This window comes from Mus musculus, chromosome 4 (assembly GCF_000001635.26).
Source record: "Mus musculus strain C57BL/6J chromosome 4, GRCm38.p6 C57BL/6J".
Taxonomy (NCBI): domain Eukaryota; kingdom Metazoa; phylum Chordata; class Mammalia; order Rodentia; family Muridae; genus Mus; species Mus musculus.
The window spans coordinates 150,688,031-150,709,781 of NC_000070.6; the positions used below are offsets into that span (position 1 = coordinate 150,688,031).

Here is a 21,751-nt window from a genome sequence, read left to right on the forward strand (position 1 = left end):
GGAAAGACCTGCCCTTCAGTCACCACCCATCCTCCCTAGCCCCACCAGGGCCAGTGTCCTGTTTTCTCACCTTCTGTTATAGAGGGTCACTTCTGCTCTTATGCACAGAGCTCTCTACCTACATAAGATTGCCCCTGGGACACTGGGGCCACCTTTTAGAAATATATATCCCACTTGTGCAATGAGAGGGGCCTCAGATGTTGCAGAACTTCATTGCTATGGCCCTCCCAGGCTGCTGGGCAGTCCTTAACTTTCCTGTGGTCAGGGACTTCTGGCTTTGCCATGGGCTAATGGCTGACAGTTCCACATAGTAAATAGTTCCAGGACTATGCAAGTTGACTGAAAACTGTTTTTGAAAATGGAAGCTTTTATTTTCAGATCTTTATTGAAATATAATTCATATTCCGTATGGTTTGCTCATCTATAGTGCAGAATTTTTTATTTTTTTATGTTTTTAGTTTCATTAACTTTATTTTATGTGTGTTTTGCCTGCATGTATATATGTGTACCATGTGCCTATGTGGTGCTCATGGAGGTCAGAAGAGAGTGTCAGGTCCCCTGGACCTGGAGTAACAGATGGCTATGAGCCACCACATAGGTCCTGGGAACTGAACTTGAGTCCTCTGCAGGAGCAGCCAGTGCTCTTGGCCACTGAGCTAATTCTCCAGTCCCACAGCTCTTTTTAAAAATTATTATTATTTTAAAATTACATTTGTGTGTGTGTACGTGTGTATATATGTGTAGGAGAGAGAGAGAGAGAGAGAGAGAGAGAGAGAGAGAGAGAGAAAGAGTGTGTGTGTGTGTGTGCGTGTGTGTGGTGTAGATCAGAAGATAACTTGAAGGAATCTCTTATTTCACCGTATATGTGGTCCTGGGGATCAAACTCAGGTCCTCAGGTTTGGCATCAAGTGCTTTTACTCATGACTCACTGTGATAGGCCAACTGCACAATTCCGTGCTTCTTGTGAGTGACCATTACTACAACCATGGTTTTTAATCATCGAAAGAGAAAGATCTGCCCCTCAGCCATCGCTCTGCCCAGCCCCCATCCTCACCAGCCCCGGGACCTTGCACACGCCTGGCATATGCTCTAGTGCTCACCCACACCCTCTGCCCGATTATTCATAAAGTGGTTTCAAATGCACATGTTGAAGGTAGACCTAGGAGCCTCTACCTGTAATCCTAAACTCTCGGGATCACAGGTTCAAGGCCAGCCTGGGGTGTCAAGGGAAGGAAAGCACGTGTTGAAGAACCAGAGATGGCTGCATACATGTTGTGTCCAGAAGTGTTCAGCATCTCATAAAGAGATTGGTACCTCCCGTATTGATCAGTGAAGTCAATGCCATACCAGCCAAAAGGATTAAAGCAGCGGTTCTCATCCATTGAAGGCTGTGTTCCAGACATTTATGTTACAATTCATAACAGTAGCAAAATTCCATTTACAAAGTAGCAACGACAATGATTTCATGGTTGGTGTCAGCTCAGCCTGAGGAACTGTATTAAAGGGTCGCAGCGTAGAAAGGTTGAGAACCACACTGCCTTAACGGGTGCGTAAGACATTGATAAGCTTATCCTCATGTTCAAACTGGTTATGATCACTCTGAAGACAAGACGGGAGGTCGAGAAACTTATCTTTCTGGACATGGGGGCTTATTATACGTTTATCAGGGACTGAAGATGTGATATTCCTCTGGGCCCATCATAGCCTCTGCAGACTTTGGACCTCACCCCTTATCTGGAGCACGCCGGCTCCTGCCCCTGCCTGTCTCCTGGGTGCCTGGTACCTCCCGGCTTCAAGGATGCCCTGGCTTTTGGACTTGGCTCCCTGGTATCTTGTTCTTCCTCTGAACTACTTTCCAGATGCCGATCCTGTGGGTCCGGAACACATCTGCCTTCTCTTCCCAAAGCCTCCCAGCTTCCCAGCCCTGACCTAGGCCTTCTAGGCTGCACCGTCGGCCACAGTCCACGGATGGAGCCTACCGACTTTACTTCTGAATCATCCACTCTGCAGTGAGGCCTCTGTGTGCCTGTTCACATCTATGTGTGGAGGCCAACATGGGTATCACTCCTCAGAAGCCACCTGGGCTGCGTTTTGAGAAAGTTCTTAATGGGACTCAGGGCTCATTGATCAGGCTAGGTGGGCTAGTCAGGGACCCTCAGGGGTCTCCCCGCCCCCCAGATTTTTATGTGGGTGCTGGGTCTTGGTGTTTACCCAGGAAGTACTTTCTCCACTGTGTTCGCCCTCCGGCTCCTCAGCCCAAGTTTTCTTCTTAAAGCTCTCTGGGTGGTACACAGTATAAATGCGTTCCTGCAAAGGTCGGGCGTTAGAGCTGTACTCCCAGGACAACCTGGGAGCTAGACCTGCAATAGAGAGTCAGGGCCAGGCCTCTGCTCTCCTGAGCAGGTCGACGCCATTGTGGAGGGGTGGGTTCCTTGCCTTCAGTGGCTTTCCAATGAGAAGATACCTTGAAGCACGCTCCTCTCCTGAGCGTGAGTGCTCTGGCTTTTCAGCCTTTCGCTATGGGGTGAAACAAGAAAGCCCCCAAGAGATGCTGGCCCCTCAGCCCGGCCTTTCCAGACTCCAGAATGGCAAAAGAGACATCTCTGCTGGGCACCCACCCAGTCTTAAAGATGCTGTTTGAACCACACAAAATGTACCAAGACCCGGCTTCCCAAATTCCCAGACGAACGTCCCATGGTGAATGGTGGCCGACTCTCTACCTGTCCCAGCACCTTCAACCTTGGGCCCCCGAGCTGCCCCCAGATGAACCATCATCTTCACTTGGCACTCTGAGTGCTCCATGTCCTCTGACCCCATCTCTGTCCTCACTTGGCACTCCGAGTGCTCCATGTCCTCTGGTTGGTTCAGGGTCTCTGCTCTTCTCCCACCTTGCAGAAGGGGGAGCCCTCCATCTCTCTTCCACAGCTGTTACAGAAAGAAGTGAGCTGCTCCTGGAAGTGTGACTTGTCCACACTAGATGATGTCTGCCAAGATGGCCTCTTTCCAGAGGGTGTGGCCTTCTTGGAGGCCACAGCAATAGAGTTTATGATGGTACAGATGTCGGGGTTTTATTTATTTCAAAGATGGTACCTAGGATACACCACCCTTGAGCTTTTGGTCTTCACCATTCCCCTCCCCTCCCCTCTCTGCTCTTCACTGGGCTCTGTCTTCCATTCTGGAAGCTTCCACTTCCTTCCCCAGCCACCTGCTAACTCACTCAGCTGTCTTGCTTTGCGAACCTCACATTAGAGGTTCTGGGATCAGCTCTGCCCACCTGAGGCTTGGGGGTGCATCTGTCTTGCACTCTACTTTGCCAGCTCAGGTCTGCACACACAAGTCCTCTATGGTGCCCTGAAGAGTTGACAAAGGTTAACAAGAGACCCTGCGGCATCCCTTGGAAAGTGGGCAAGACAGGGGCCAGAGAAGGTGTGAGCAGCAGGCGCTGTTGTCACACATGAGCCTTGGGTTTGGTTGTGTTTCTTTTGGTCCAGACGGGGGCTTTTCAGAAGGACCCGAGAGCTGAGTGTCTGTCAGTTACTCAGAGTTCAGGCTTGTCTCCTTCCTTATCAAAGGTTCTGCTGGGAGTACCAGGAAGTTCTTAGGTTAAACCGGATGTTTTTCCTCTGGGAAGTGGATCAGGGAAGTGACTACTCGCTGAGTAATCTTTAAAGTCTGGAGACCCTGTGCTCCATCTCTGATGCTTTATCTCCAGTGCACGCAATCCCTCCTCCCCACACTGGTCCCTTGATTGACAGCTCCAGTGGCCCACAGCAGGGTCTGGAAGTGATATCTCACTTGCACACAGAAGGGGCTACAGTTTGGATCTTAAATGTCCCTAACAATCTATGAGGCAAAGACTTGGGCCCCAGCGGGTGCTATTGACAGCTGAGGCTCTAAGGTCACAGGAGCACACCTCTGAAGGGGACTGTGTCTCCTTTCTTCTTCTCCTCTATCTCTCTTTTTAAAATTCAACTCTTACCAAAGCAAGTTAAGGAATGGTTTATTTGTTTATTTACTTATTTAAGATTTATTTATTTAATGTATATGAGTACAGTGTAGATGTACTGATGGTTGTGAGCCATCATGTGGTTGCTGGGAATGAAGGTTGCTCACTCCGGTTGGCCCCGCTCGTTCCAGCCCTGCTTGCTCTGGCCTAAAGATTTATTTATTATTTTATCTAAATACACTATTGCTTTCTTCAGACTCACCAGAAGAGGGCATTGGATCTCATTATAGATGGTTGTGAGCCACCACGTGGTTGCTGGGATTTGAACTCAGGACAAGAGAGCAGTCAGTGCACTTAACCACTAAGCCATCTCTCCAGCCCCTTTCTTCTTCTCTTAAAGAAAAGTTTTTTAGATGTATTATTTTATGTGTTTGAGCATTTTGTCTATACATATGGCTGTGTATCACATGTGTGCCTGGTGTCCTGGGAGGTCCAAGGAGGGTGGCAGATGCCTGAAACTGGAGTCATCACCAACTGTGAGCCACCATGTGAGTACTAGGAACCAAACTTGGGTCCCCTGCAAGAGCAGCAAGTGTTCTTAACCACTGAGCCATCTCTCCAGCTCCCTTCCCTTTTGAACAACTCTTTCACATGCTCCCTGCCATGATCCATGCCCTCACCACACACCCACACACCAGTTGAGCTGAAACTTCTCAAACCAAGAACTAGGAAAACCCTTTCTGTTCAGAAGTTGGTGCTCTGGGCCAGGGAGATAGCTCAGCAGGTGGGCGAGCTTGCTGCTACGTCTGAGCTGCTAACCTGGAGTTTAATCCCTAGACCCCATGTGGTGGAAGGAAACTGCTGGCTGCAGTTTTCTCCCACCTCCACACACAATAAATAAACCAATTCAGAAAAAGTCGGTTATCTCAGAGCTTTGTCACAGTGACAAAGCTGACACCACACAGGACTCAAGGTGTCCGTCCCTGACTCAGCTCAGCCTGTGGTTTTCTCTGTGGCTGATCCGTGGCTGTCCCCTGTGGCTGTCCCCCGTGGCCCGATGTGTTTCTCAGCCATCGATTGCTCTTCCCTCTGGATGGCAGGCACTCTCAGGCTCCACTCTTAGAATTCCCCCTTCTTACTCACTTGTTTCTGTCTGTCTCCAACCCACATAGTTCTTTCCTGAGACCAGCACCAAGCCTGCCGTGCATGCCTGGCCCCAGGTTTCTCCCAGTGTCTCCCCCTGCAGTCCTGGCTGCCCACTGCACTTTCAGATTCCCATGCAATCTGTGTCACATATGCATTGCGTATACTTTTGTTGTCTGTCTCCCTGACTAGAGTCCTTTTAATTTTAATTTTTTATACTTATTTATTATGTGATAGTGTACGTGTGTGTGCATGTGTGTGTGTGTGTACATGCCGTGGTGGTGCACATGTACCATGGTGCATATGTAGATATCAGAGGACAATTTCTGAGTTGGTTCTCCCTCTCTACCTTTATGCAGTTCTGGGAATCAGACCCGTGTCACCAGGCTTGGTGGCAAATGCCTTTACTCACTGAGCACGATGTTATCTGATTAGGGCTATTGAGTTCTTTAGGGCAAGTTTGATCTTTGCCATCAGGGTATTTAGTTTTTTTCTCCTTTGTGTGTGTGTGTGTGTGTGTGTGTGTGTGTGTGTATCCTCTAAAAGTCTCCAGAATTCCAATGTCACACAATTGCAGAAAGTATCTGCAGTTGAAAAATCTCATCCCTCCTAAAGCACAGGGGGAGTCGTAGTCTGGAGCAGCCCCGTATCCCACACCAGAGATTAAAATGACAAGACATTCATATAATATTTCTGTGTTTTTAAAAGAAACCAAAGCCGGGTATGGTGGCACACGCCTTTAATCCCAGCACTCGGGAGGCAGAGGCAGGCAGATTTCTGAGTTCGAGGCCAGCCTGGTCTACAGAGTGAGTTCCAGGACAGCCAGGGCTACACAGAGAAACCCTGTCTCGAAAAACAAACAAACAAACAAACAAACAAACAACAACAACAACAAAAAACTCTAAAAGAAACCAAAATTCCAACATTCTCACTATACACTCCCTTCCTTCCTTCCTTCCTTCCTTCCTTCCTTCCTTCCTTCTTTCCTTCCTTCCTTCCTTCCTTTCTTCCTTCTTCCTCCTCCTTCTTTGAAATCCAGCTGTGACATCTTCAATGAGGGGTCCAGGCTTTGTCATTTATCTGCTGTGAGCTGCATCTTCCTCCACTTTTGCCTCCTTTTTACTCTTCTTCCTCTCTATGCTTCTTTCCCATTCCTCCTCTTCCACACTTGCCCTCCTCCCTACTCACCCTCTTCCTTACTCACCCTTCTTCCCACTCACCCTCCTCCCTACTCCTCCTCTTCCACACTTGCCCTCCTCCCTACTCACCCTCCTCCCCACTTACCCTCCTCCCCACTCATCCTCTTCCTCACTTGTCCTCATCCCATCCTCCTCCCCACTCCTCCTCCTCCCTACTCTTCCTACTTTTCCTCCTCCCTACTCCTCTTCCTTCTCACTCCTCCTCCTCCCCCCTCCCCCTATCCCTACCACCAGTTCCAGCCCTGCTAGTTCTGCCCACACACACTTCCTAAGTCACCTCCCCCGCCCATCACTCCTGCCCGGTCACCCCACCCTGTCACATTTCCGGACAACTCATCAACTCCCAACTTCACAGCTTCTACCTCAGCCGTGGATCTGCAAACATAGCTCTCGTTGACCTTGGGAAACTCCAATGGCCCTGCTGGACCCCAGACCCCAGATGAAGTCCAGTCTCTCCATTTTTGGCTTCTCTAGCCTAGATCCCAACACGACCAAGCCCTCCAATCCAGCTACGGGACCTGTAGTCTATTCCTGAGGCAGCTTCAGTGCCCCAGCCTTCTGCTGGGCAAGACTGCCCCATCCCAGCCAGACCATCAAGAGCACCGGGCCAAACCTCAAGGTTCACTTAAGCCGGAAGGCGTGTAACTGACAGACACTGAGTGAAGTTCTCTCTAGGAGGAGGGCTCTGAGGCAAGCTGCTTATAAGCATAGCCAGGATTCCTCACAATGCATTTAGACCACCCTGGGTCCTGATACTGCACCAGAGTTAGAGGACTCATGAGCTGGGGTAGGGTGTATGGCATTGCACTCTCTGGGGAATTTATTAATTAATTTGGAAAACACGGTATTTGTTTTGTTTAGAAACAGAGTCTCAAGTAGCCAGGCTGGCTCCAGACTTGCTTCTTACCTGAGGATGACCTTGAACCCTGATGAGCACTGGGATCACAGGTGTGCTAGTGATGCTGGGAACCGAACCCAGAGCTTCCCGTATGCTAGGCAAGCACTCTACCAACTATGGCACCACCCCTCAAACACAAGGTTTTAAAGAGGAGAAAGAAAGACCAGGCCTGCTCTGGGCAGGGAGCTGGTTACAGGGACAGGTCCAGGCCACCAGGGTACCACATGTATAGTACAGTGCCTGGGCAGCTGCCTGTAGTGCCCACTGGCAATCCCCTAACTGTCCCTGCCTGACATGTACCCAGCATGTGCCTGTCCTAAGCATCTCACCAGCCAGGCTCGGGTGGCAGCCACTCCCCGAGACCTATGGGTATGCCAGGACATCAGAGAGAGGGATAGTCCTCTTCTTTGAGGTCCGAGTTCCTGGCCCTGCCATTTTGCATTTTTTCATAACAGCAATTAATAATGACACTGTCTTTTCAAGTCAGGTGTGTGGGGATACAGGAGTCTGGGTAGGAAGAATTCCATGCCCACTGAGTCCCACCCTGTCCTCCTGAATCCTGCTCTGTGGGTCAGGCCCCTGTCTCACTCACCTAGGGCTATCACAGACCACCGAGATGGCCTATGGATAACCCACGGAAAAGAGAAAAGCCACAGAGGGCAGGAATTCCCCTTGCTCCGACTCTATAGCTCCAGGCTATCCTGAACTTTGGATCTCAGCATCCCCAAAGCTTTTTGGCTGCCCTGATCCACTGAGCTTTCCTGACGCCTATCTTGCACTTATCCACAATTGGGACGTGTCTTTCCTTCCTGAGGAATTTGTCCTTTAAAATCTCATTTCTTGAGTTGGCATGGGGGGGGGGGGGCATATCTGAAATCTAGCACTCAGGAGGCCGAGGAAGGATTGTCAGGAATTTGAGGCTATAATGAAAGAAACACTATGAGCGAAAGCAACCGAAGATTCTAGCCTGTGCAAGTTGACATAAAACTCGATATCACAGAGACTTCCTAAAGGTAGGCAATTTCCTCTGTCTTAGCCAGAGATGGTGGCACATGCCTGTGAGTCAGTCTCTTGGGAGGCAAGAAGATGGTAAGTTCAAGACCAGCCTGGACTACATAATGAGGTGTGTGTGTGTGTGTGTGTGTGTGTGTGTGTGTGTGTGTAGCCAGAGTCACTCCCACTTTCTCTCCTTGGAGAGTCCTCTACATTTGTGGGTCCGACTGTGAAGCCTCTCTATGGACCATGGATTGTGGTGCCTTTTGAAATCTCTCAATGTAAAGACTCCGGCTGCCCACGTTGTCCTCAGACACCAGGAGCCCTGAGCCCAGAGCCATCCTTTGCTAATTCCAGACTCCCGTCTTTCTGCTTGGCTGCATGGTGGCCCTTCCTGGGAAGGAGCAGTGCTTTTGAGACTGGACACGATTAAAACACAAAGTTTTTCTAGAAGCCCCCATGATCTAATTTCTACACCATTGCCAAAAAACCAAACCAAACCAAACCAAAAACCTTCTAAAAATATCACCCAACCCCTTGCTCTCCGTGCAAGGGATCCTCATCCTGGGTACCTTTCCACCCTGAGTTCTTCCTTTCTTTACCTTGAAGTTGCTTCTCTCGTCTCCTCTGTGCCGCTGCCTTCTGCCTTCTCCTTTGAGCTGCTTTGCCACCCTCTTTCCTGCTTGGCTTGGGGTTTCTCTTGTTTCTTGTCACTTCAGCTCCGGAGTCACAGACCTAGCTGTGAATCTTGTCCCGACCTCATCCCTGTGCTCCAGAAGCATGCTGAATGGAGGGGGGCTGTTCTGGTGGGCAGGGTGCTTTGCTGCAGGCTCTGTCCTCTACTTCCATCTGCACAGACAGAGCATCTCTGGGGACAGCAGCATGATCCTGTCCTCTCGTTATCACTGCTGTCCCTTGGACTACACTGCTATGATACCTGCTTCATCATCAGATTCATTCCACAGACTCATGGGACCCAACTTCTCGACCACAGCATTAATCCTGTCCTCTGTGCCAACTGTCCCCTTGTGATGCTAAGCCCTTCCTGCCCCCTAGATATTTCTGGGTTACTCCTCCTTGACATCCTGGGTCATTCATGGGGTGTCCTCTCTGCTGTGAAACATCAGGCGGAAGCCTTACTCGAAGCCAGTCCTTGGCAAGGGCCTTTGTGCCCCTGGCTTATATGCTCCACTCCCAGTCAATAGCTCCTTCACTCTGGATCTCAAGACATTGCTGGATCCATGGGTCAACATCTGTGATGGTTTGAACATGCTCAGCCCAGGAAGTAGCACTATTAGAGAGTGTGCCTTGTTGGAGTACATGTGTCACTGTGGGTGTGGGTTTTAAGACCCTCATTCTAGCTGCCTGGAAGCCAGTCTTCAGCTAGCAGCCTTCAGATGAAGATGTAGAACTCTCAGCTCCTCCTGCACCATGCCTGCCTGGATGCTGCCATGTTCCTTCCTTGATGGTAATGGTCTGAACCTCTGAACCTGTAAGCCAGCCCCGATTAAATGTTGTCCTTTATAAGACTTGCCTTGGGGCTGGAGAGATGGCTCAGCGGTTAAGAGCACTGACTGCTCTTTCAAAGGTCCTGAGTTCAATTCCCAGCAACCACATGGTGGCTCACAACCATCCGTAATGCGATCTGGCGCCCTCTTCTGGAGTGTCTGAAGGCAGCTACAGTGTACATACATATAATAAATAAATAAATCTTAAAAAAAAAAAAGACTTGCCTTGGTCATGGTGTCTGCTCACAGTTCTAAAACCCTAACTATGACAGCATCCAAGTACCCAGCTTCCATCCATCCTGTTATAGTGCCAGGGGGAGGAGTTAGGAGAAGCCACCTGCCAGCATTGTGTCCCAGCTACCATGTTTCATGATGCCACAAGGATTGGTAGCCACAGGGAACAGTGCCATCAGGCCAGAGGGGAACACAGGGTATCTCCAATCACAGGCACCTAACTGCTGTGAGTCCTCTCCTTTGTCCAAAGGGTTCTCCCTGTATCTTCCTGTCTCCTGTGGCATATATTTCCTGTCTGCCTTCCTTTCTGGTGTCTCGTCCCTTCCCCATCATGAGGTTTTTGCTTTTTTTTTTTCTTTAGCCCTCTTTTAACATATTAATAGCAAATAAAAATTTTAAGTCTTTTCTCTTGTTAATGTGTCTTTTCTGAGTCCAGTTTGCAGGCCCTAAGTCACTGAACCTAAGAATGCAGAGGAAGATTTTCTTCCAAGGCAGATACGCTGTGATTGGCTTTGAAGCCTCCTAAAAAGGATGCCAAGGGACACTTCTCTACGCCTCGGAGGTCTGAAAGGTTTCAGTTTGGAGATTGAAGGAGGATACTGAGGTGGACTTTCCTTTTAGGTAAGGGGTCTATTACAGGCATTAACAACATGACCAGACAGACACGAGCTCACACCTTGAGGTAGAGGAGGAATCCCATCTTATAGAAGGAAGGAGATTCCATGCTGTGGTCTGGTGAGAGTCCACAGCTTTGGCCTGATTCCTGAGTGGTGGAGGAGGGGAGGACTCCACTCCAGGGAAGAAATGTGCCACCCAGAGGATGTGGAGGGCAGGGAGCATAATTAAAGTGTCTCTGTTATATGGTTGGGGAATGTGTCACCACTAGAAACATTCTGATGTCCAGGAGTCTGGCAACCCTCGGCCTGAGAGCTTCCTTGTGGGAAGTCAGTATTGACCACCATTTTCCTGGAATCTGGGCCCCTGGGGAGCCTGTTAAAGTTAGAGATTGAGACTCCCAGGAAGGGGCTTGTTGTTGCCTTTACAGTGGCCATAAGAAAGGCCATTTTGGGTGGGTGTGGGCCAAGTCACAGTCTGGTCTGATTCTAACAATGTCTCACGCCTGTATCAGCTCCATTCTCTTTCTTAGTTCTACACTTCTGTCCGCTTGTGTGGATCTCAGCCTAGACTTAAAATTATGAGAATTTGGGGGCGCTGGTCTCCCGAATGTGTACTAGTGTCTAGCAAGCTATATTGCCGGGCCGGTTCCACCTTCGTGGAGCAAGCTATATTGCAAGGCCAGGCCACCTCATCACTATAGCCCCAGCCCCTTGAAACAGCACACACTGCAGACACTTCCTGCAGAGACGAGCATCTATTTCTGGACTGCTCCACACCCTCTGTGAGGGTTAGCGTTAATGATCAACTCAACACAATCTAGAGTCTCCTAGAGAGTTCCAATGAGGGATTGTGTAGATGAGGCTAGCCCATGGGCAGGTCTAGGGGATTCTTTTGATTATGTTCTGAGGGACCACTATGAGCGGCCCCATTCCCTTGGATTATTTAAGAGTGAAAAAAACCAAGCATGCATGTATACATTCCTCTTCAATCTTTGTTGTTATTGTTTGTTGTTTTTGTTTTGTTTTGTTTTGTTTTGTTTTTCGAGACAGGGTTTCTCTGTGTAGCCCTGGCTGTCCTGGAACTCACTCAGTAGACCAGGCTGGCCTCCAACCCAGAAATCCACCTGCCTCTGCCTCCCAAGTGCTGGGATTAAAGGCGTGCGCCACCACTGCCCAGCCTCTTCAATCTTTTTTACACATTCTTTTTTAGATTTAACTATTTTATTGTATGTATATGAGTGTTTTTGCATGTACATGTATGTACCACGTGGGTGCCTGGTACCCTCAGAGGTCAGAAGAAGTTACCGGCCACCCTAGAAATGGAGTTATGCATGGTTGTGAGCTACCATGTGGGTGCTGCAAACGGAACCTGGGTCCTCTCCAAGAGCAACAAGTGCTCTTAACCGCTGAGCCATCTCTCCAGTCCCCAGCTCTGCTCTTGACTATGAATGTGGTTAGCTGCTGCAAGTTCCTGCTGCTGTGGCTTCTCTACCATGACAGCCTGAAACCTAAGATTGTGACCTAACTTCTCTTAAGGTGCTGTTGACCGAGTATTTTATCACAGCAACAGAAGCAAAACTAAGACACCTTCTTTTTTTTTTTCCATTTTTTATTAGGTATTTAGCTCATTTACATTTCCAATGCTATACCAAAAGTCCCCCATACCCACCCACCCCCACTCCCCTACCCACCCACTCCCCCTTTTTGGCCCTGGCGTTCCCCTGTACTGGGGCATATAAAGTTTGCGTGTCCAATGGGCCTCTCTTTCCAGTGATGGCCGACTAGGCCATCTTCTGATACATATGCAGCTAGAGTCAAGAGCTCCCGGGTACTGGTTAGTTCATAATGTTGATCCACCTATAGGGTTGCAGATCCCTTTAGCTCCTTGGGTACTTTCTCTAGCTCCTCCATTGGGAGCCCTGTGATCCATCCATTAGCTGACTGTGAGCATCCACTTCTGTGTTTGCTAGGCCCTGGCATAGTCTCCCAAGAGACGGCTACATCTGGGTCCTTTCAATAAAACTAAGACACCTTCTAAGAGTCTCTAGCTGGTCTTAAGCTGGGCCATCTTCTCTCAGGACTTGGACACCAGCTGGTGCTTGCTGTTCTCTTCATCTAGGAAGATATAAGCTAGCATGCCGGCTACTGCTCCTCCCTGAAATCCTCATCTTGGTCCCGAGAAGGTTCTGAGCCCTGGCTGTTGAGCTGGTTTCAGGAAGTGCCCACAGTGCTCAGGCGGTGCACCCGAGCAGCAGTGCCTGCGATGGGGGCGCCAAGGGTGAGGATGCTGAAGATGCTGAGTGTAACTGAGGATTCTCCCGGCTCACTCACACTGTGACATCTCCATGCCCGTCCCAACAGAGCCACACCATGCTGACCACGCAGGACTCAGTAAGGCCTGGCTGTAATCAGCGATGGTGACCAAGAACCACAGTCAATGACAGCTGTGGGACAGCGAGAACCCTCAGGCAGGGGGGGGGGAAGTGACTTGTTTGGTCAACACACAGATATTGAGGTTGGGAAATCAATCTTATCTGTTTGCCTCTAGACTTGGGAAGGTAGATATTGTCAGGCGTGCTGGAGAGAGAACCAACAAGTCTAGAAAGACATTTAAACGGATCTGCGATATGATCTTCCTCCTTCCCCCAGCACAAATGATTTGCCATCGATCAGACTAATGAGCGTGAGAGTTCATCTTATGTGTGAATAGGAGGGCAAATCTTCTATTCTCGGATGTGCTATAGCTGGGGTATTCAAGTGTCTTAGTTTGCTAGACCATGACCAAAAAGCAACTTGGAAGGGAACGGGTTTATTTAGCTTACGCATTCCGTGTCACAGTCCATCGAGGGAGGTTGAGGCAGGACCCTGAAGCAGAGACCCTAGCTTGCTCCTCATGGCTTACACAGTCTGATTCCTTATAGAACCCAGGGCCACCTTCTCAGGGATGACACTGCCCCTAGTGGGCTGTGCCCTCCCACACCCTCGATGAAGAGAATGTCCCACAAACTTGACTACAGGCCAATCCGCTGGAGGGGCTCCTCAGTTGAGGTTTTCTCTTCCTAGATGACCCGAGCTTGTGCCTGACTGACAAGACGCTCTCAAGACAGAATGGCAAAAGAGGAACAGCACACAAGTTTTATTTGCTATCATCACTTTCATTTGTAAGTGCTCAGAGACTTCCACTGACAAGAAAAAGACTCAAAGAAGTAGTTAAACTTAGTGTGTGCAGGAGTTGGCTTATGTATCACTCTAACCAAGGGTAGAAGTTACAGGGAGGTGAGAGGTCTAAGAGAAGCGGGTGTGGAAGGAAAATGGACAGGAGGCTGTCTGGTGCAGACCCAGATCAAGTGCATGGCTGGAGGGAAAGCTGGTCTCCCCTCCGATGGCTGGGGATAGGGGAGTGTGTACACAGGCGGTGGCAGAAGGCCTGGGCACTTTTCTCATGTTGTTTTATTCACAGTAGCTCAAAACAGTCCCTTTGTTCAGGTGGCATATTTGGGGGGGGGGGATCACTCTGATTCCCATCAATATTTTTAAAGGATTTTTGCTGTGTCGCCTTCAATACTATATAGAGACCTGTAGCAGAGAAGTCACCTACATCACTGGCAGACTTGCTGAGGAAGCATACACAGGTCTAACCCTCCAGGCAGGAATGAGGACACTCTAAAGACGGCGCTCACGTCTCTCCCTTTGACTGTCGACTACTGAGATAAGGGCCCCCGAGCAACTCCCAAGCATCCCACCCTGGTAGAAGGAAGAGGCTGATTCCTGGTACAAGATGATGAGGAACTTGTCAGAACACCTTGCAGGATGGACTGGCACAGAGACAGCGGGCCTGGGGACTGGTCCCCTTTGCTCCTCCTCCCAGTGTGGCCACACGGAACGGATTCCCTTTCTATGCTTCTCATTAGCCGTCTCTCCTCGCTGCTCATTAGCCTGTCCAGGACCTAGCTTGTCCAGGTCCTAGCTTCTTAAGTGACCAGGACCCAGCCAGACCTTTAGTGACCTGAACTTAACAGAAAGGTATTAAATCAATACCGAATTCCAATGTACAAGGTGAGAACCTTGACATCATAACCCAACTTTTCTTCCTTCCTTCTTCCCCCATCCCCCTCTCTCCCTCCCTCTGTTTCTTTTTCTTTTTCTTTTTTTTAAGATTTATTTATTTATTTTATTTCTATGAGTACACTATAGTTGTCTTCAGACACACCAGAAGAGGGCATCGGATCCCATTACAGATGGTATTGAGCCACCATGTGGTTGCTGGGAATTGAACTCAGGACCTCTGGAAGAGCAGTCAGTGCTCTTGGCGACTGAGCCATCTTTCCAGCCTGAATTTTCTTGTATGTAGACTAATTTATTGCTTTAAGATCCTTCTTGCTGAGAAAACAACTCAGAAACAGACAAGAAGAGGAGGAAGCAAAACTGAACGTGAGTGCTGTGTGCTTGGTGGCACTTGTCTACAGTCCCAGACTCAGCAGGCTTGGGGGCAGGACCACATGTTCAAGGCTGGGTTAGGGAAGTCTTCCTCTAAAACTGGGAGTGAATGGAGACAGGAACTCAAAAGACAGGACAGCCATGAACAGATTTTGGGGAAGAGGGATCGGCCCGGGGACAAGCCTGGAGCACCGGAGGATCCTAACAGCAACCATATGGCCAGGTCAAGATTGTGAGAAGCATGCAAGGACCAGACAGCTGAGGACCACCAGCGCGTGGGTGGGCTCTGTTCTAATGAAGAAGGTGTACTGTGTCATGAGCAAAGCTCGTGAGCTATGAACTGAACCTTGATGCAATTGTATTTACGGTGTTAGAACACTTTCCTACCTGCTGTGTGGAAAGTGAGTCTTGTACCATTGCAAAAGAAGCATTGGAAATGTGGTAACGGGATGTTTGAATGGTCTCCAGACCTGCTAGAGGCTTTGGCTAGGAGAAGGTGTCAGAAGGAGAGGCAACAGGCCTGGCCAGACATGTTTCTCCTGTGACTTAATAATTACTCACCACATTCTCTGAAGAGAACTGTAGCCCAGGACCTCTTCCCAGAATGCACTGCTCTTCAGTATGGCCCTCTAGATCCTTTAAGGCAGAGATTTATCCTGCCTTTGTAGATTATACCCCTGGTGGCTCTTATTACCGTTGAGGCAGTAATCACCGCAGAGTCCTGGAGACTGACCCACCTCCAAAAATGTCAGTCTCTTTGAAGGGATAGGAAGAGAAATAGATACAATATAACAGAAAGGACCCCTTCAGAGGGGAGCTGCCCAGTGCTCAGAGGACACACAAAAGAGAAGGTTCTGACCTGTCCAGGAGCAGACAAGGGAGACTCGGATGCTGAGAGACTTACTGACTCAGTCAAAGCGTACACAGAGGACATGGCAGGCGAGGTTACTTTCAGGAGTCTTTACTGCGCAGAGCCCAAGAGAACGCGGGATAAGGGTGTGCATGGGTTTGCTTGTTTTGTAGTGAAGCAGGGACAAGAGGACACAGCCTTGGAGAGAGAAGAGAGGTTGATGAGGGCACTGAAGAGCGCGTCCATGCTGTTTGGTGCTGATGCCCCTCTTTAACCCCAGTGCTCGGGAGGCAGAGGTGGGTGGATCTCAGTGAATTCAAGGCCAGCATTGTCTACATAGAAGAGTTCCATGACAGCTAGAGATAGAGAGAGACAGAGAAAGAGAGACAGAGAAGGGGGAATTCAGTAAGTTCAAGGCCAGCCTGGTCTACATAGAGAGTTCCAGGACAGCCAGGGCAAGAGAGAGAGAGAGAGAGACAGACAGACAGACAGACAGAGACAGAGAGACAGAGAGAGAGAGAGACAGAGAGAGACAGAGACATAGACAGAAAGACAGAGAGAGCAAGAGAGAGACAGAAAAGGGGGAATCTCTGAGTTTGAGGCCAGCCTGCTCTACAGAGCTAGTTCCAGGACAGCCAGGGCTACACAGAGAAACCCTGTCTCGAAAAACCAAAAAATACAAAATTAAAAAAAAAAAAAAAGATTGGCAAAATGCCTGCCAGTTGGTGAAAAGCTGTCTGTCTATACCCTGTGATACTACATACCTGCAAAATGGAAACAAAGTAAAAAAACACAGAGAAGCTGGGGGCGGGGTGCTCTGATAAGCGATGTTAACAATCTTACAAGGAGAGACATAAGGCAACAGAGGCAAAGCACAAAATGAAATTCTTCCCTAGCATCCTTAAACCGCTAGTGTTGGAGAAGTGGGCGGGGCACACACACTCGACTTCTGATGTCTGGGAGCGTTCTGTCACTGATGGCTCCTCACCCCTGAATTCCAGTCTTGGGAATGTATCCCAGGGAAATAATTCAAATGATAATGGAATAATCATTTGAACACACACACACACACACACACACACACACACACACACTCTCAAGTTTGTACTTGTGCCTACCCGAATCTTTTTGCTTCACTGTCTGTGGTATTTGAGAGAAGCTAGGCTTTATCTAGCAGGTGGGGAGCCGCGGATGATGGCAGTGAAGACGTGCCAAAATGCAGGGAGGGAGGTGGGGTGTTGGTCGTGACAGGACCTGAGAGGGACGTGAGGAACTCTGACTAAAGGCTATAGCTGCAGGTCAGAGAGGAAGGTTGAGTCAATGGTATTTAAAGGCACATTTACATGTGCGTCGGGAGAGGGAAGGAGGGCCGTGGTGGAACACTCAGGGTGGATGGTGTTGTAACAAGTTAATATGGAGGATCCAGGTGAGTGGGCTGGGGTCTGCCTGTCTGAAGAGGAGTGGGAGGGGAAGAGGGCACTGCCAGCTCTGGTGTACATATCCAGGTGAAGGCGACTTAATTTCTTGAAGACCCCATCTCTCGGTTCTGTTACACTGGTCAAGTGCATTTGGAGGGATATTCAGACCCCAGCACCACAGCCTCTGTAGCCACGTCATACTTCACTGTGTGGCTGAGTCAAACTTTATTTTAACTCCTTATCTTTGACTGGGCTATTATTCTCCCAGTACAATCACTCTTACGTTAATCTACCAGATATACCTGTGGGTGACATTTCAGCCCCAGGTCTCAGAGTCTTTTTTCTCCCGTGGGCTGTGACTTTAAACAAAAGCTTAAGTTAAGATCTCTTTGTTTTTTTTTTTTAAAAAATGTCTTTTAATTACATTTATTTGGGGGAAGGTGCCCGTGACACATGTGTGGGGGTCAGAGGACAGCTCTCAAGAGTTGGTTCTCTCCTACCGCCATGTGGGTCCTGGTGACAGAACTTAGGTCACCACTTAGTGGCAATCGATCTTACCCACTGACCATCTATCTCACGGGCTCAAGAGGGAGCTTGCTATCTTTAAGCTTCTGTTTTCTCACCTACACACGGAAGATGAAGGAAGGATGCGTCACAGGCTGTCACAGGATGTCTGAGGTATGACAAACATCATAAAGATTCCTATAGTCTCTATAAACCTCTTTGCCTTCTACCAAGTCAGAAATCAATCTGTCTTTCACATGGCCCCTGGGCTGGTCACACTCTGGTCACACATAGTCACCTATCGGCTGGATTGTAACAAGGTCATCTGGTCCACCCAACCCAGTTACACTGCCTCCTTCCTCACCAGCCTACCTGTCCTCTGAGGCTCCTTGGTAGAAATGACTAGGACATCTCAATCCAATCTAGTTAACCATGCCCCAGCTGAGGGCGCGTGGCGGGCACCAGTGAGTGATTCCGTTTGAATCCTGGCCCAGCCACTTGCACACAGCATCATAGTGAGTGCTGGCCTCCTCTCTCCAAGCCTCAGTCTCTGCACCTGTAAGATGGGGCAATAGCAGCATGCCACTTAGGGTGAGAATTCAGCATGGTTGCAGTCAAGGGGCTCTCTGGAGGGAAGCTGGCACGGGAGTCACCGCACCACTCTGGTCTAGCCTGTTGGCAGCGGTGATGGAATCTCCTGACTGCTCCCAAACACCAGTCCTTTCAAGGGCAAAGTTCAAAGTGCCATCGAGATGACCCTGCGGTGGCACTTTGGTAATATCACTCTCTGTGCAGGGTTATCCCTGCCACAGCTCTCGCAGCACCTGTGGATCTAGTCACAGGGTCTGGCTACCTGTGTGCCGGAACCTCCACTGCATCATCTCCCCCTGCTGAGCCCAAGCTCTGCTTCAGTCTGGTCTCAGTGTTCTCTGAAAGGCTTTTGCCTGAGCTGTCTCTCCTGGGTCTGGTTCTCCCTCGTGCCTGGCATTCAGTGCCCTGAGCACAACCCTCCTCCCCATGGTTGTCTGTCACTACACTCTGTGAAGTCTCATCCCCACCATGATGGCTCCCCCGGTGAGGTCCACGCCCCTAACCCTGTCCTCTTCGTCCTCCGCTGCTCCAGTGCCCCCCACAAGCTTGCCCATCTAGCCTGTTCACTGTCCTGTTAATAAATAATGTTTTCCTGGGATTCAGATGTACAAACGTTTACCCACAGATCAAAGGTCTATACAGTCACTTGTCTGTGACTTCAAATGTCCCCCAAACCCACCAATGTCTACCCCCCAGGACAGATGTGTTCCTAGATACCCTGTGAGTGTGTTATGAAATAGTCGTGTCTTGAATGCCACGTGCCTGGGTGGAGAGACATCTTTGCTATCTGTGGAAAGTCAAGGGGACAGCAGCTGTACCCGTCCCGTGCCTGCTCTGTGGCAGGACGTTGTACTGTGCTGGGTTTCTTCCCTAGGGAGTGTGAGCTTCAGGCATATTTGTTCAGCAATGTCCCTGGATTGAGGCTGTACAACTAGAGGGGAAGTGGGCGGTGGACTTATCACTGCTACTAGCCCTGGCTCAGGAATGTCCCATTGCTCAAAATGTACCTCACATTCCCAGAACTGTGACGAGGCTGGAGAAGAGACCAGCGAGTGAGTCAGAGTCCTTTGGCTTTCCACAGCTCAGCCCTGAAGCCTGCTGATGGGGGCGGGCAGATGGAAAGTCCTGTGGATACTGGTAGCTAACATTGTGGTCCTTGCCTGGGTGACTGTGGATTTTTGTGGGTGCAGAACTCAGCTGACCTACTCAGCCTGGTATGGTTCTCTTCGAGCTGGGTAAGGCCCTCTGGCTTGCTCATGAATCCCCAGCCGTCCAGATGTTGGCCGAGGATTCTTGTTGCTGGCTGTACTACATGACCTTGGCCGTGGCTCCGGTTATTTGCTTCAAACAAATACCCTTACTTGTGGCGTTTCTGCCGTCACCTCTGTTCTCCTCAGGCCTTCGGACTTTACTCTCACTTTTCATTTCTTCTCGGCCCTTCCTTCACACAGCTTCCCTGGCGTTCTCCAAACAGGAAGACCTGGGAGCATTATTTCAAGGGCAAGAATTTGGCAACCGTCCCTGAAAGCCAAGCACAAACTCTGCAGGGGTTTAATGATGCGCCTCAGAGGAGGCACCTGCTCTTTTCCACCCACCTCTGGGCACCCGTCCATCCAGCTAATGAGCCGTGGCCCAGTCTCCAACCCTCAGTGTGAAGGCCTCTTCCCAGCCACTTCTGCACGCATCCCCAGAGGGTCCCTCCTGCAGGCTGTCAGTGGTCATTGTTCTCTGGCCTCACATACTGCCAGTCTGTGGGTGCTTCCTTTCCACACACTTATTTCCAAATATGCATTTACCCACCTGGAAGTAAAACCCCAATTCCCCAAGTCCATCCACAAAAGGTCAGGGAGTGCCAACCGGGGCCCTGAAGAGTCGCTGACACGTTCCAAGCACAAATTAACCAGTGTCAAGCAGCCAGGAAGGAGGCAGGCGGGCGCCATAGCGCCAGGTCCTGAGACTGTATCTCCACATCTGCCAACTTGCTATCATGGAAAGCCATCTCTGCCCTGTGACTCAGTGCCCTGTCGGTGTGGCAGCCGCCCTGACGAGTGCTCCTCACACCACCACAGGCCTGGGGGCAAGGGTGCAGGGCTCCTAGCATGTAGAGTATCTGGGGCTCAGGGATCTAGCTAGCCAGGCCAGGAGCACCTCTGGGCTCAGCCTTTGCCTCTAAAGACTGGGCAAATCGACAGGCTCTGTCTACAGAGCTGTGACCAGGATCAAAGCGCTTCAACACCAAGATATTCAACAAACTCCAAGGTCCTTCCATGGAGGACAGTTGGTACTATGTAGTACCTCCACCAGTGGGCTCCACCTGCTCACTGCTGGAGTCTTGCTGTGTGCTATCTCTAGGGGCTAAATCTATCAGCAGCATCAGAAGTAAGTAAAGAGCCGGGGTGAGAGGCACAGCGAGGATCCACAGACCCAGGGGGAGTGAGTGTCTGAGGAGAACCTGCATCAACTGCACAAAAGCCTCAGGGTCTTGTGGCCACACTCTGTGCCAAGGAGGAACTGGTGCCTTCAAGAAACTGGTTCAGGGGCTGGGTCATGATGGCTCAGTCAATAAAGTTCTTGCCACACAATTTTAAGGAATTGAGTTCTGTCCTTAGAACGCATGGTGGTGTGTGCTTGCCATCCCTAAATTGGGAAAACAGAGTCAGAGGGAGTCCAGATTCGCATAATCTACAGGCCCAGGATCCCACTGAAGGACTCTTGATTCAATAAAACTTCATCCTGAGGAATGATGGTCCGGGTTTACCCTGCCTCTACACACACCCAAGTGCTTGAGCATATAACAGCATGCTTATACTCTCTCTCTCTCTCTCTCTCTCTCTCTCTCTCTCTCTCTCTCTCTCTCACACACACACACACACACACACACACACACACACTAAGGGGTTGGGTGGAGAAACTGGATCAGGGTTTGGTAGTAGAATTCTGACCTAATGTGCGTGAAGCGGGTTCTGTTCCTAGAACCAGGCAAAAGAGAGAGGGGGTGAGGAGAGGCAGAGAGAAGGAGGAAAAGAAGAGGAACGGAGGAGAGGGGAATCGGGTAGGAGCCATGATAAAGTACACCTCAAGTTCTTCTCCCAGTCAGGGCTCATGATAGATGAACTGGCTGCCCCGCCCCCCCCTTTAGAAGGCTGAAACCCAAGGCTGCAGGGAGCCAAGGCTGACACGGTCTACTGAGTCCTCAGAACCTGTTCCTCTGTCACTTCTAGAACATTGCCAGGGTCCAGGCAGCTGCTTGCCCCCGGCCTGGCTTCCGGCCTGCAGCCAGAGCAGACACACAGCGCCTGGCCCTTGAAGGGCCCCACTAGGCTATGGTTCTGTGATTATCTTAAGCTTCAACCTTTTAACAATATTCCCTCGGGTTCTGGCTGGTAAGTCAAGTCTCTGGGACAATGGAACTT

At 49.9% G+C, this 21,751-nt stretch overlaps 1 long non-coding RNA gene across 5 annotated transcripts in view; it reads left to right on the top strand.

The window, feature by feature from the left end:
• The first annotated feature begins 17,105 nt into the window (after positions 1 to 17,105).
• Gm36600 overlaps positions 17,106 to 21,751 on the top strand; it is a 33,995-nt gene continuing 29,349 nt past the window's right edge. The window contains exon 1 of one of the 5 annotated variants that reach the window (XR_881597.3): positions 17,106 to 17,921. This is a non-coding gene — a long non-coding RNA (predicted gene, 36600). Of the gene's footprint in view, positions 17,922 to 21,211; positions 21,722 to 21,751 lie in introns of those variants that run through there. The other 4 variants (XR_390969.4, XR_881598.3, XR_881599.3 and 1 more) reach the window with 4 other exon arrangements.